Source organism: Pagrus major, chromosome 15 (genome assembly GCF_040436345.1).
Source record: "Pagrus major chromosome 15, Pma_NU_1.0".
Taxonomy (NCBI): domain Eukaryota; kingdom Metazoa; phylum Chordata; class Actinopteri; order Spariformes; family Sparidae; genus Pagrus; species Pagrus major.
In genome coordinates, this window is record NC_133229.1 from 15231618 (window position 1) to 15244607 (window position 12990).

The window sequence follows — 12990 nt, forward strand, 5'->3', positions numbered from 1 at the left end:
CGATTCTGACTCAAACACCTTTAATGGAAATTCCCATAGCTGGTGGGGGTGGAGCACTTATGGCAATTTGTTGACGGGGAGAACTCATGTGTTTTGCTGTAAATGAATGCGAAAAACAGAAAAAACAATACATGCAAATGATGTCAGTGTAGTCTACTGCTCCAGTGAAGTACAGGAAGGTTTGTCCTCCCTCTCTCTGAGTGTTTTTGCATGTTATCCCAGTCACTTGTATGGTTAGAAGACCCTTGAGATTTCCCTCAAGAGACCTGCTGTCCTAATGAATCAAGCCTCTCCAATGGGGGAAGGACCTGTGGGGGGAAAACTGTGACTCTTTATTACTGAGGCTTCAGCAAACCTGCCAAACTCACCAGAGTTCCCTCTTCACTCTTGTTATGTCATATTTCTGATTGAAACAACACAATGACAAAACAAAAACCTATACAGAAAGACCTATATGTTAAATCACTTCATGTCTGTCTGATTAGTCACTCTCTGGCTGCAGTACATTACCCCGTAAGGAAATGGCCGATAGATTAGGCTGAGGTCACTGCCGTTAATGAGACATTTAACATGCCATTTGCAGGAAGTGCCCCGAGATCCCCCCTCTCTGTCAGATAACCTCCAGGACTCTTGTGTGAAATGGTACGAGAGGGGACCGAGGCTCGACCTCAAACCTCCAGCCACCTCTGCCCACCCACACAGGCTGTTATGTATCCATGCTCACGTCAAGCCCGGGCCTGCGCGCGCCAATTAACTCCCAGCCATATGGATTTCAACTGTGGCTTTTGGCAGATGTTTGTCCAACCCATCGCTCAATTTGGCCCACGGGGGATTTGGTGTCACCTTTTGGGAGTTTGGGAGATTTCTGTCAGATTTTGATTATCAGTCTTCATCAGGTGGATTGGTGTTTTCCCAGAGGTGAAATTACGGCCCAATGTGGCTGTTATTTATACATGAAAGTGATCTCAGTCGCCTGCAGTGCCAGCAGTCACTCATGGGAGTCGCTGCCATTGTTCACTTGTAAAATCTCAAACTCAAATTGGATGAAAAATTGCGGATTATACTACTCATGTCGAATGATAAAATTTTCCCCTTTAAATGTATAAAACTAATTTGATTATAAAAACATTTGTAGGTGCAGTTCGTCTGTCTCCTACTGTCAGATGTTGATGGGCATGTCTTGACTTGATTCTCCCTGACAACAGAGCTACAGGCTGCTGTGACTTCAGTCAGGCATGCTGAAGTCCTCTGAGGGCTCGCTGGTGTCTCATGTAATGTCAGCGCTCTAAACACAACATGCTAGTCTTGATTTGTATCATGCCTCAGACATTTGTAACTCTCACTGATGCTTGGTGAGTTCACACAAGAATCCAGCTATTATGACGTAATTAGATATGACATAATGGCCAATAATGAACATCTTGTGCAGCACGATATCTATCAGCCTCCTGTGATGATTCTCCAGTAAGTTCAGAATATGTTTTGGTTTGCCATTACAGGCTGCACCTTCTTCCTAACTACAAACTGGAGTCAACATTTCCCCCCATTGTCAGCCCAAAATTGACTCAACAGTGGGTATTTCAAATACAAGTGGTGAAATATTTCATGTTCTTTGCAGCTTATGTGCAACAGACTTGGCAGCAACACAATGGCTATGGGAAGTGATTTATTTTCTTAAAGTAATTAAATGCCTACTTGATCATTTTTTCTCGGAAAATGTGAGAATGTGGCAAACAAATTAAAAGAGCACTCCATGACTAAACCTATCCCTAGGATTGGTGGAAACATCACAAGCGAAACAGGAGCCAAACCTTCTTAATCTACGTGGCTACATTTGGGAGTTTCTGAGGAAACAATTCGGAAACATGCATTCTATTTCTGTTTGCACCCGATTATTAATTTCAATTTATGTAACCCCACTTACTCCCACAGTTTAATTAATGATGCTTGTTATCAGCTGTGTTTAAGAGGTAATGGACAATGCTGAATTTTGAGTGTTTACAGTGCTGGAGAAAAATCCTGCTTTACCCCTTTGTAATGGACTGCCAGCAAACAAGAGATTAACAGTGTTTGTCACTCTTCCTGCAGCTGTGTTATAATGCAAAGCAAGAAGGGGTGGGGGGAAAAGCATTAAGCACATAACTTTGAAATGGTGACTTGAAATAGCTACCATGGTCAGAAGAACTGGCATGCCCCTCCATCACCTAATCCATACCATAATTCCTGATCTAATTAGAGGAAGGCTCAGCGCTAGGCCTGCCATAAAAGACTAAAGAACACAGGCGGACCGTGTGCCCAGGGAAAGGAGGGAATAAGAAGTCAGTGAAATAGAAAGACAGAGAGAGAGAGAGATGTAGGAGAAGAAAGAACAAGAGGGAGAAAAAATAAGTGCACAGTACATAGAACCGAACAGGTAAATGTGATTTATTTAAAGCATTGTGTAATGATCTTATCCACCTACTTACAATCAGTGTAATAGTGTAGTAGTATATTTTGTATATAAATGTTTATTCTTCTAATGAGATTATTGGCTTGACTGTAATACTATATATGTGTGGAAACAGATATATCTCATATTTTTCACAGCTATCAAAGATGCTAGCAAAGCAACACAGTATGTAAAATAAGCACTATAGAAAAGTCAGATAGGTCACCGTGTTTTACCATATATATTTAAATGTTACGGCTAAAAATGACAACACAAATAAATAAGTTTGCCGATTTCACATACCTCCACAATGCAAATTAGCAGCCTAACTTTTGTTTGTTTACAAGAGAGTTTTAGTTAATTCTGAAATTAATAAATTGTGCAGAATCCAGAGTGTATCTCTGGTTTAAGGCAAACTTTCCATGACCTGTGTCCAGTGTTTATTTTGTGCTGCATTTGGATACACAGTAGTTAGTATATGTGCATTTAACTGACTGTAGTCAAAGCTGGATGGTGTTGCTAAAAGCAAACTCCAGTGTAGTTTTACAGCTGGAATGCTATTAGTGTAGAGTGTTGAGGGTACAATGACAAATGTAATGAATGTGATAATAGCTGAACAATATCCAGTCAGTATTAGTGGGTCAGTAGGCAAAGGGAAAGAGCTAGCCTACTGCTAATACATCAGTTTATAACCTTGCTAACCACAATTACATAACCATGACAGTAATTAAGAGCACAAATGACTATTTCATGCCAACAAATAAAAAACTTCAGAGTACAAATTATGCAACAAAAAAAGTGTAAAATGTTGCAAGGAGCAGGAAAACGTAACGCACATCCTCGATCTTTGTTTGTGACGGAGAAGTCCAACATTTTCCCTTTCATCTGGACAAGATGAAGTCATTTAAACAGCCCTGCCCTGCTCGGCTTCAAAGTGTCGGCTTGAGGTCTCAGACTGGACATTTGCTGCAGGTGCCGTGTTGGAAACACTGATGCAACACCAGAAATGGTCGAGCCCTTTCCATACGGGGGGGAAAAACGGCAAAGGAGCGAAGTGAAGTCACCTCGTGTGTCTCGCTGGTCAGACATGCAGCCTAAATTCAAATTTCCCAACATTTGAAGACCTTTCAAAACTGAACTGCATAAAACCAAGTGGGGAGATAAGATACCTCCCCTGGGTACTCAGGTGAAAGTAATAAAAATCACACTGCTGCCTCTCCAGATACAGTAGAGCTACAATAAGTTAGCTGAGGATTATGCTGTTAAATAGCCAGAGGCTGTGCGTGTATCATCAGCCGGGATAACTGCACTATTGCATACTACACAATCGTGCGTTGCCAGTAATGTAGTCTGTACTCTGAATTACATTCACAGGGATGTCAGTAAACTCCCTTGTGATGTATCTTTGTGGGTTAAGAAATGAAATACACTGATCCACAAGTAAGATAGATGTGCTTACCAAGGTCAAGGAGGCTCCCCAGCGTAATTACACGACTACCAAACACAAAGGGCATTGTTATTGGACAAGTATAATGCTGCACATTACCAGAGCAACACAGCTGTTTCTATCAGTGAACACTAGCTTGGGAAGACATAGGGCGGGCATCAATTTAGCCTACTTATCTAAAGTCTTTAATTACTTGGTTTATTTGATAAACAGAACAAGGAGAATCCTTAAATGATTCTGCAAGATCCAAAGGGGATTAATTTCTTACTCCTTGAAAAAACAAATCACTGGTAGAATCCCTTATTTCACTCTTTAATCACGCATTAATTAGGAGCAATAGGGGCACCAGTTACACTTGGCATTTGGTGAGATTGCAGGAGAAAAAAAAGGGCCTGCATTAGCCTCTCCAGAGGAGGAGGCGAGCGCATCAGGCTAAGACAAAGACGACACAATCAGACAGAACAGCAGGAAGTGTGAGTTGGGAGAATGGGGATCTGAGCTTCTCAAGCCCCATTCCCACACAAAGCACAGGCAAACCCAGACTGGATACTTGCACTCACTGCACCCTGGTCTGACAGTGTGGAGAAGATATTTTGCAGCTGTTTTATTTTAATATAAGTTCTTATGGCTAAAACACACATCCATACTGATCTTATAAGCCATCTTCCCATCCAGCCTAAAAACACCTGTGCAATCTTTCCTACAACTTCACATATTCCTGCTGCCCTTCCGTGGGTAATAAATCTGTCATTTTACCTTAAATTTAGTCAATCAAAATGTTTCTTATTGAGGCATAACCGCTCTTGATAGGAAGGGGAAAGCAGAGACCAGACAAGAAGTCTATTGGTTCACACAGAAATATCAGAAAATTGTCAAAAGAGGAGAAAAGTTCACTACATATGAATCAGCTATGAAACAAACAGCATTACAATTAACATTGTTAAATAAGCCATTAAAAGCAATTAGAGCATGCAGCAAAAGGTGCAGTACCAACACAGAGGTCGCTGAAGTGAGAAACGGTTGCACATTAACCATAAACGTCTGTGATACAAAGAAAACTGGACAGTTTTATAGCGTGAGCGTGTGGGGGGAGTGAGGAGTGATCATGAGAGGCTTGAACTCTGGGAGATTTAGCAGACTGAATGCACGGTGCAAAGCAGGGGCTAAACACATCGGCTATGTTTACATGCACGGACTGACTTAATGCATGTCCAATTAAGGTTTGTTTGAGTTATGTTATTTACAGCCAGCTGGCAAAAACATAGGAAAAGTCACTGTGTGCCCGCTTGACTATGTGGGCTCTTAAATGCTTCCGCTTGTAACAGTAATTATTTTTGACTTCAAAATGCACTACGCAAAATGAACACATACTTTCTGCTGATTCGCCTGGTCATATGATGAGGTTGCAGCTGTAGCTTTTCTTAAAAATGTCTGTGAACATTATATTCATTAAACGAGTACATTTCTCCCATGTTTTTGTAAATTTCTTTCTTTTTCTATTTGTTAATTTTGGTGGTTGGTCACAGTGCAATGCTAACAGAGCTGCTAGCACAGAAGTAAAGTTTCCCATACAGATCTAAATGCTATCCATCAGCAGAAAACATTGGCACCTTTGACATGTTAAAAAAAACAAAAACTTTAAATAACATATGCCACCCTAAAATTAGGCTATTTGTTCATTTTGGTTCTAAAGCACATCCACATGCTTTCTACCACAGGCTGTGAAATAACGTTTAAAAAGCAGTGAACCTTCAAAGTTACCACACATGAACCAAACTACTGCTAAAATGGCTTTCAAGTCTTAACTCTAAAAATTTTGGGGTTGACTCTTTATCTGAGATGAAAACCGTATCTAACACAAAGAACAAAATGGCCTGTAAAATGTGTTTTGAAACCATTACGCTCTCGGTCTGTTTTCTTATTTCGCGAGCCTGAATAAAGAGGTAGCTTCTCAAGCAATCTCGGTCTTGTTTGTTTAAGGTAATTACTACTTGTCCTCCCATCCTGCCGGCCCAGATGATGCATGAAAATTACCATTCCCCTACTTCAATCAAAGCTGGAAAAAGAAAAGGGAGAAAGGGGGGAACAGAGGCGAGCAGATGGGAGGGGGAGGTGGAGAGAGAGGAACTCTGTGAGACGCACAGAGCTCCCTCCCTGCATGACAAGAAAGGGCACTGTCTCTGATTAATTAGCTGGAGTTGGTAATCAGTTTAATAAGACTGAAGTTGATGGTGAGAGGTCCCCTTTGGCAGAGCCACGCTAAGCTTAGCACTCTGTTCAGGGCCCTCGCTTTCTTCCACCAAGTAAACATGCAGTGTCTATTTACATAAACAGTTGTTTCTTTTTTGTGGGGGGCTATTTTTCCTTCCAAACCGCCTGAAAGCCTAACACCACCGCTTAAGTCACTCCCAACAATGGCAGCGGGAATTGCAGACAAATTCATGAATTTTTCAACATATGAGAACTAATTAAATTGAGGCCTTTTTGAAATGAATATAGTGTGAGGTACTCACTGGCCCTACGCACACAAAGAGGGTATAATTCAGCGATTGAATTCTGGCTTGATAGCATTCAGCCTTTTACCATGGTGAGCTATACAGATGGCTGGGGTCCTTTTCATTCTTTTCTCTCTTAATGGCAAATCTCATTATGGCAGTTATCACTGTATGGAGAACAAGACGGGAGCGATGGGCCACAAAGCCACGCGGTGCAGGAATTTGGTACCTGTATGCTGCAGAACATGATACTTACTGTTAGGTCACATCGTGATGGGAATTTAAAATTAGACTTTGTTTAGATGATTATTGTTACAGCACATCTAAAAAATCTGTGGTTTCTTAATACTCTCGGGTTTATCAACACTAAATAGACATACCAAATACATTTTTGACGTTAAGGGTTTTAAATTAACCTCTCCTCCTCGAATAATTTGGGAAAACGGCTTTGCTACATTTGCTTTCTTGCCAAGAGTTACAAGATTGACTGATACCACTCTCATACCTGTCCATTAAATATGAAGCTGGAGTACAGACACAGTTAGCTTAGCTTAGCATTAAGCCTGGCAGCAGGGGGAAACAGCTATCCTGACTGGTCAAAGTTTAAAAAACCTTCCATGTCGCAGCTACTCAAAAATTACTCATCAACAGTGACTGGAGTGTTGGAGTCACCATCAGGCCACCAACAGAAAATACTGGAAATCATAGCAACTGGCCAAGAAATAGTCCAGCACATAACCCCCTGTAAAACCACAATGCATAATTTTAATACTTAGTTTTTGTATGGATTAAACAAACAAGACATAATGTCTTAATTAATGCGCTGCAGGATGCTGTTACCATAGAAAGTCATGTTAGCTGTTTCCTTCTGCTTCCAGCTGTTTTGCAGAGCTTAGCTTCATAGCTCCATATGCAGTGTATCAAAAACTGGTGTCAATCGTGTCATCTATTTCTCTGCAAGAAAGCAATAAGCCTATGTACCAAAATGTTAAAATATTCTTATTTTATGCTGGACCTCATATTTCTATAGCTATCCAATCCCACAGAACTTGATTTTATTTTCCACAGACACCAAATCTGTCAGGATCATGGATAAAATGGCACACGTTAAAAAGCACATGAGAAAGCTCTTTGTTCTGTTTTTTCTGAAAATTAAAGAAGATTTGGGGAAAAATCAGTTTGAAAGTTGGGTAAAGCAGTCATTAATCTATATCTGTCGTATTGTAAACAAATCTCATTGAAAAAAATACCTAAACAAATCTTCAAAACAAACAATAATAATAATAATTATTTTGCTTAGTAATTTCCTAAAAACAGCTGGACACTGTAATTTTAGCAAACATTAGTCAAACAGGGGTAAATAGTGTTTTAGTTGGGGACTATTTTCAGCTGTGGGCGTATACACAATTGATGCTCTAGTGAGTATTTCTGTGACTCACTCTTTAGTTTTTGTGGAACAACAGAGCAATATAGCACAGAGATATACCAATGTATCAGGCCATCGCCAATCAGACAATAGTTGTCAGCAGGATCAATGTATTGATGATTTTGGTCTTTTCATGGGATTTGTTAACAATAAGAAAAAGATTGAATATTATCAGACTTATTAATGATGATAGTTTAGGCGAAATTTAAGGAGAAAATCGGGAGTTCAAGTAGTTGAGATGAATCATAAGTGTGTCTTGAGGGTGACCAGCTGAAAACATCTCAGGATTGAATTGTCATCAGCACTGACCATAATGCCTCTTTGAATCTGGTGAAGTGGAGCAGCACAGTGGCCAAAACAGTCAGACCTCTGTGAAGTGAACCCTCTCAGATGTAAACCTGTGTATAATATTTCAGCAGTTGAAACTGCATTTTCTTTCCAGGTGACATTTTAAACTCCTCAGACAAAAAATGATTGACAGCTTGATGGTCTTTTCTTCAACAACTTAAATCTTTGTTACGTTCAAACTCTCAGGTTCTCTTACTTGCAGCCCACTATTATAATTAAGACAGTTTATTTGCCTGTTCCCTTTTTAAAAGATAAATTAATCACCAAGCCTCTCACATGACAAAACCTCTATAAAAGTATAATTCTACTTTCTACATTGTTCACTCTGTTACACTTAAATCTAATAAGTGATGACTTAGACTTGTCTTAGAATAAAAAAGGAAGTTGTTGCTGTCATGGCCGAGCAGCTTCTATCTAAAGTAAACTCTGAGGACCAAGCACGAGATAAGGGAGCACCACATCACCCTGTGGCGTTAATGATCGTCCGCTGTTACAACACAAAGACAGTCAAGTAGCAGATAGAGCACCGAAATAATTTAGGCAGTGCTAAGTGGTCTATTGTCATTCAAATGATAAATTATGCTTGGCAGAGGTTTTAGAGTCACTTTTACAAAGCGTTGCTATTGTTTATGCTGAGACAAGGTTTTAAGGAGTCAGAATAGAGGGAATTACTTGAGAGAGTATGGAGTTTCCTGGGGTTTGGACACAAATTGGTTCTCTGCTCATCAGGCCTGTGCGTACTGTTAGACAGCTCCTCTAACATGGCAACATTAGCGCTTGAAAAAGACTGCACTGCTCAGACAACACTGTAAAGATTTGGAGTCAACATGGATGCTTCAATCAGTGTTAAAACCCTAAGATGATGGAAAAGTTTATTCACAATAAAAGAAAAATAAATCAATTTCCTCAACAATGTGTAATGTTACAAAGGTTCTTAACCCTTAGACGCATAAGTGGGTCACAATTGACACGCACACATGTCCTGTGGGAATTGATCCTTCCTTAGTCCCGCCATTCTCACTTTCGGTTGCGGTTTCCTGTTAAACTTAAACCATGTGCTGGGTTACGTTTATGTTGAAAAAGAAAACAAGTTAAGAAGATGGTTAAAAGATGTTGCTGGGGACCTCTTCTTGTACCTTGACGCCCTGACCATGTGAAAGATGCTGTGTTTATTCTGTCGCCAAAACCAAAGACAAATGTTGTCCGATCTAAAACGTGGATTAGACTGTGCAGTAGACCTCACCATCAGCTGAACCTCAAAACCATCACCAAAGACACCTACCATTGCTTAAGGGTGACAGTACAATTTAAAGTCAGATTATGTAGGTTTCATGATCTTTAGGGACACAACACATCATGTATAGTCCCATTTTAGGTAAGCTAATGTTAGCAAACATGTGTGACAGTTAGCTGACATTACATCAAGAGGACTAAATTGCCACGTTTCTTATTGTTTTTATTGTTGTTATAGTTTCTTATTATCAGTAATTTCTGTCAGGTTTATACTGTACTGTCAACATTTACTGTATCTATTGTAAACCACACCTTAGCTGTCAACATTTGGTAAACGTAAATATTATATATATTTCTTATTCAATAAAATGCTGTTATTAAATGTATTACTTACCATTTACTAATTGTTTATAATTATGTAGCTGTGTTACAGACTTATTAGCCTACTCTTAAGTCAGTTCATAAGACTTCACAGTGGTTGTTGTTGTAGATTCGTAGCTTAGCTACTTAGCTTCATAGTGAAACAACAAATTCTGAGACCTGTAAATTAATGTTTGCTTGTTTGGTATTTGATTATAGGTATAGCTTTAATAAGCTATAAATGTCAAATAAATGTAGTGGAGAGGAAGTATAAAGTGGCAGAACAAAGGAAATACTTAAGCCACCGGAAAAACCAAACAGGCTCAGGTGAAAAGTAAAACTGACCAAAAAGTCAACAACTAAAACAGGTAGTTTGTCTGAAATGCTAATGTGTCTCAGTCTTTTCTTTCAAAATGTGTTAAAAACTACAAATAAACATTACACGTCTTTGATAATGAATGTTTGAAATTCTGATAATTATTTTTTTTTATGAAAAGGAACTGATTGTAAGCTAGGTTATTTCTGACCAACTTCACCACTGGAGAATGGAGTAGAGGCTCAGATGATGTATGCATCTAAGGGTTAATTCAATGTACTTTGAACTACCACTGTCTTGTTGTGGTATCACTGCAGTATTACCAGTATTAATTGATCAATAACAAGTCTGGCACAGTTTGTACCCCCTTCTAATCAAGCCAGTATTGGTAATTACCTGCTCTACAGTAGGTGAGTGTTCTTCATAGGAACTCGGCAATAAATTACCACACAAGCAAGACTTGCTGAGGTCTTTCCTGGGACAAATCAAGGTAATGTTAATTACACCATTAAATTCATTTGCTCAGTGTAAATTCCCCCCGGCTGCTCTAGATCATGCTGCGTCCATTCTCAAGATACAATGGGATTTCAGGACCGTGTGTGTGGAAATAAATCCAGGTCAGTGTAAGTTACCAGTAAAGACGTGTTTATACACTATCACATGAAGGAAGGACCTACATTAAATCATTCATTGTTAAATATAGACTACAATAACAGCTTCAACATCTCAATATATGTTGCACACTTTAACTTGGTTTGCCACATAAATGATATTCTGTCCTCTTTCTTCAGGTACTTGGCACTGCTTAAGATGTCATTACCTCTGTTGGGACTGTTAAATGGTTCCATAAAGAAAAATGAAATATTCATTAACTTGGTTAATAATTCACTCAGATAAAATGCAGTATGTGGTTTGCGGAGGGAGAGAGATGAATGCATAATGAGTGCATGCTCAGCATATTTGTGCTTGGGAATGTTTTTATTTCGCGATAGCAAAAGAAGAAATTAATTGAAAGTTCATTTTCATTTTTTTGTTCTATAAGTTATGCTTAATGATAAAATAGATGCTTTCCAAGCAGTTTCAAACTAAGAAACAATTAAGAGGGTGTATATGTAACCCACATATTACAGTATGGATATTAATTATGGAGGAAGTGCATTTAAACAGTCTTTATCAAATTGTAAATGTTAGCTTGACCTAATTCCCACAGTTTGAGGAAACTGTGTAAAACACTTTACTGCCTGAAAATTGGAACCATAACCTCTGCTTATCATGTGATGAAAGCCTGCAGAATGAAACAGTATATTCACAATTTCATATGAAGTTTTGTAATTAGTGAAAATATCCAGTTGCTGCTCCAGATGTCACATCAAAACTCTCCTGACTCTCCCGTCCAGAGACAGCAGTGGGTGTGTGTGTGTGCACGTTGCTTCATTTAACGTTGGAGTGTTTAAGTGTTCCCCCACCGCCACACTGCAGTGTAAACACCGCTCATCCAAACACTGTCAAACTAATTTCCTCACACCACAGAGGTTCATTTTGGCTTTCAGATAAATCAATTCTTTCCCTAATTATCAATTGTGACACCCATAATCACTGAACGACTGCAGCGCTGAATAAATGGCGTGTCTTTTGTGTTATAATTCTGTGCATCTTGACAAACATGACCCATTAAACAACCCTGTGGCCTTTTTCAAGAGCGATGATTACACTAATTAAAACTGCAAAACATCTGAGAGGACTACAGACGTGCCAGAATTAAACAGGTCATTAAATCAGCCGAGGAATATGTCAACATCCACACTGCCTGTCGCTCCTACAATATGTTACTTTGAGAGGAGGGAACAAATATACCTCCTGTGTACTGAAACATGATTCATGTGATAAGTAACATTTTGGGAGTTTTCAGTGGTGGTGAGGTACAAAACACAAAAATTATTGAACGAAACACATCAGCAAAACAGAAAACGTGACAAGGTTTCACAATGTGGTGATGCCTTAAATGTTTTTTAGAAATTGTTGTTTTCTATATTATCTCTATTACTGTGCTTTCAGAAATATCATTGTGTTTTCTGTAATGTTGTGTTTTGTGAGATGTTGTTGTATTTTCTATTTAGTTAAACCTCAGAGCCACTGTACTGTAGTTTTACAATAAGAACAAGTTCAATTTCCCTTGTGAAAATGTACCATAAAATATCTACAGAATCCTTGTTAGAGAAAAACATTTCATATGTCTTATATGGAGTGAAATCTGAAACTGATCACAGCAATGATCAATTAATGATTAAAAATTAGTTGTAAACTATTCAATTAATCTGCAACTATTGTGATAATCGATGAATTAGTTTGAGTATTTTTTTGGGGGGGGAATTTTTTGGTGAATGTCTTGGGTTGTGGACATTTGATGACATCACCTTGGGCTGATCGACAATTTTTACCATTTTCTGACGATTAATAGCCCAAATAACTAATTGATCAAGAAAATAATCAACAGACTAATCAACAATGAAAATAACCATAAGTTGCAGCTGTATTATTTAAACAGGGAAATTCAATGAGAGCGAGTGTAACAAGTTGCAGGGGATTAAACACAACACACAACGAAGCAACATTACCATGTCTGATCAACACTTTGCATTAGGTGCGAGGTGTTTTGAACACTGCTTGCCTTTATCAGCTGCATCTCAGAGATCTCTCCTTTGAGTTAATCCTCTTCTAGCCGGCGATAGCAGCGAGCGATAGTGCTGATGTCTTGTAACCAGCGACATATGTTCCCTTTCACACAATAGCAGCTTTCCAACCATTTAATGGGATTGCTGTTGTTGTTTTTTCTTTACCCACGCTCCATACAACAAACACTTTTCCTAGAAGTGGTTCGACATGTGCCCAAGGAATTTGTCGGCGCGTTTCACAACAAATCAGCCTAGGTCAGAGGCT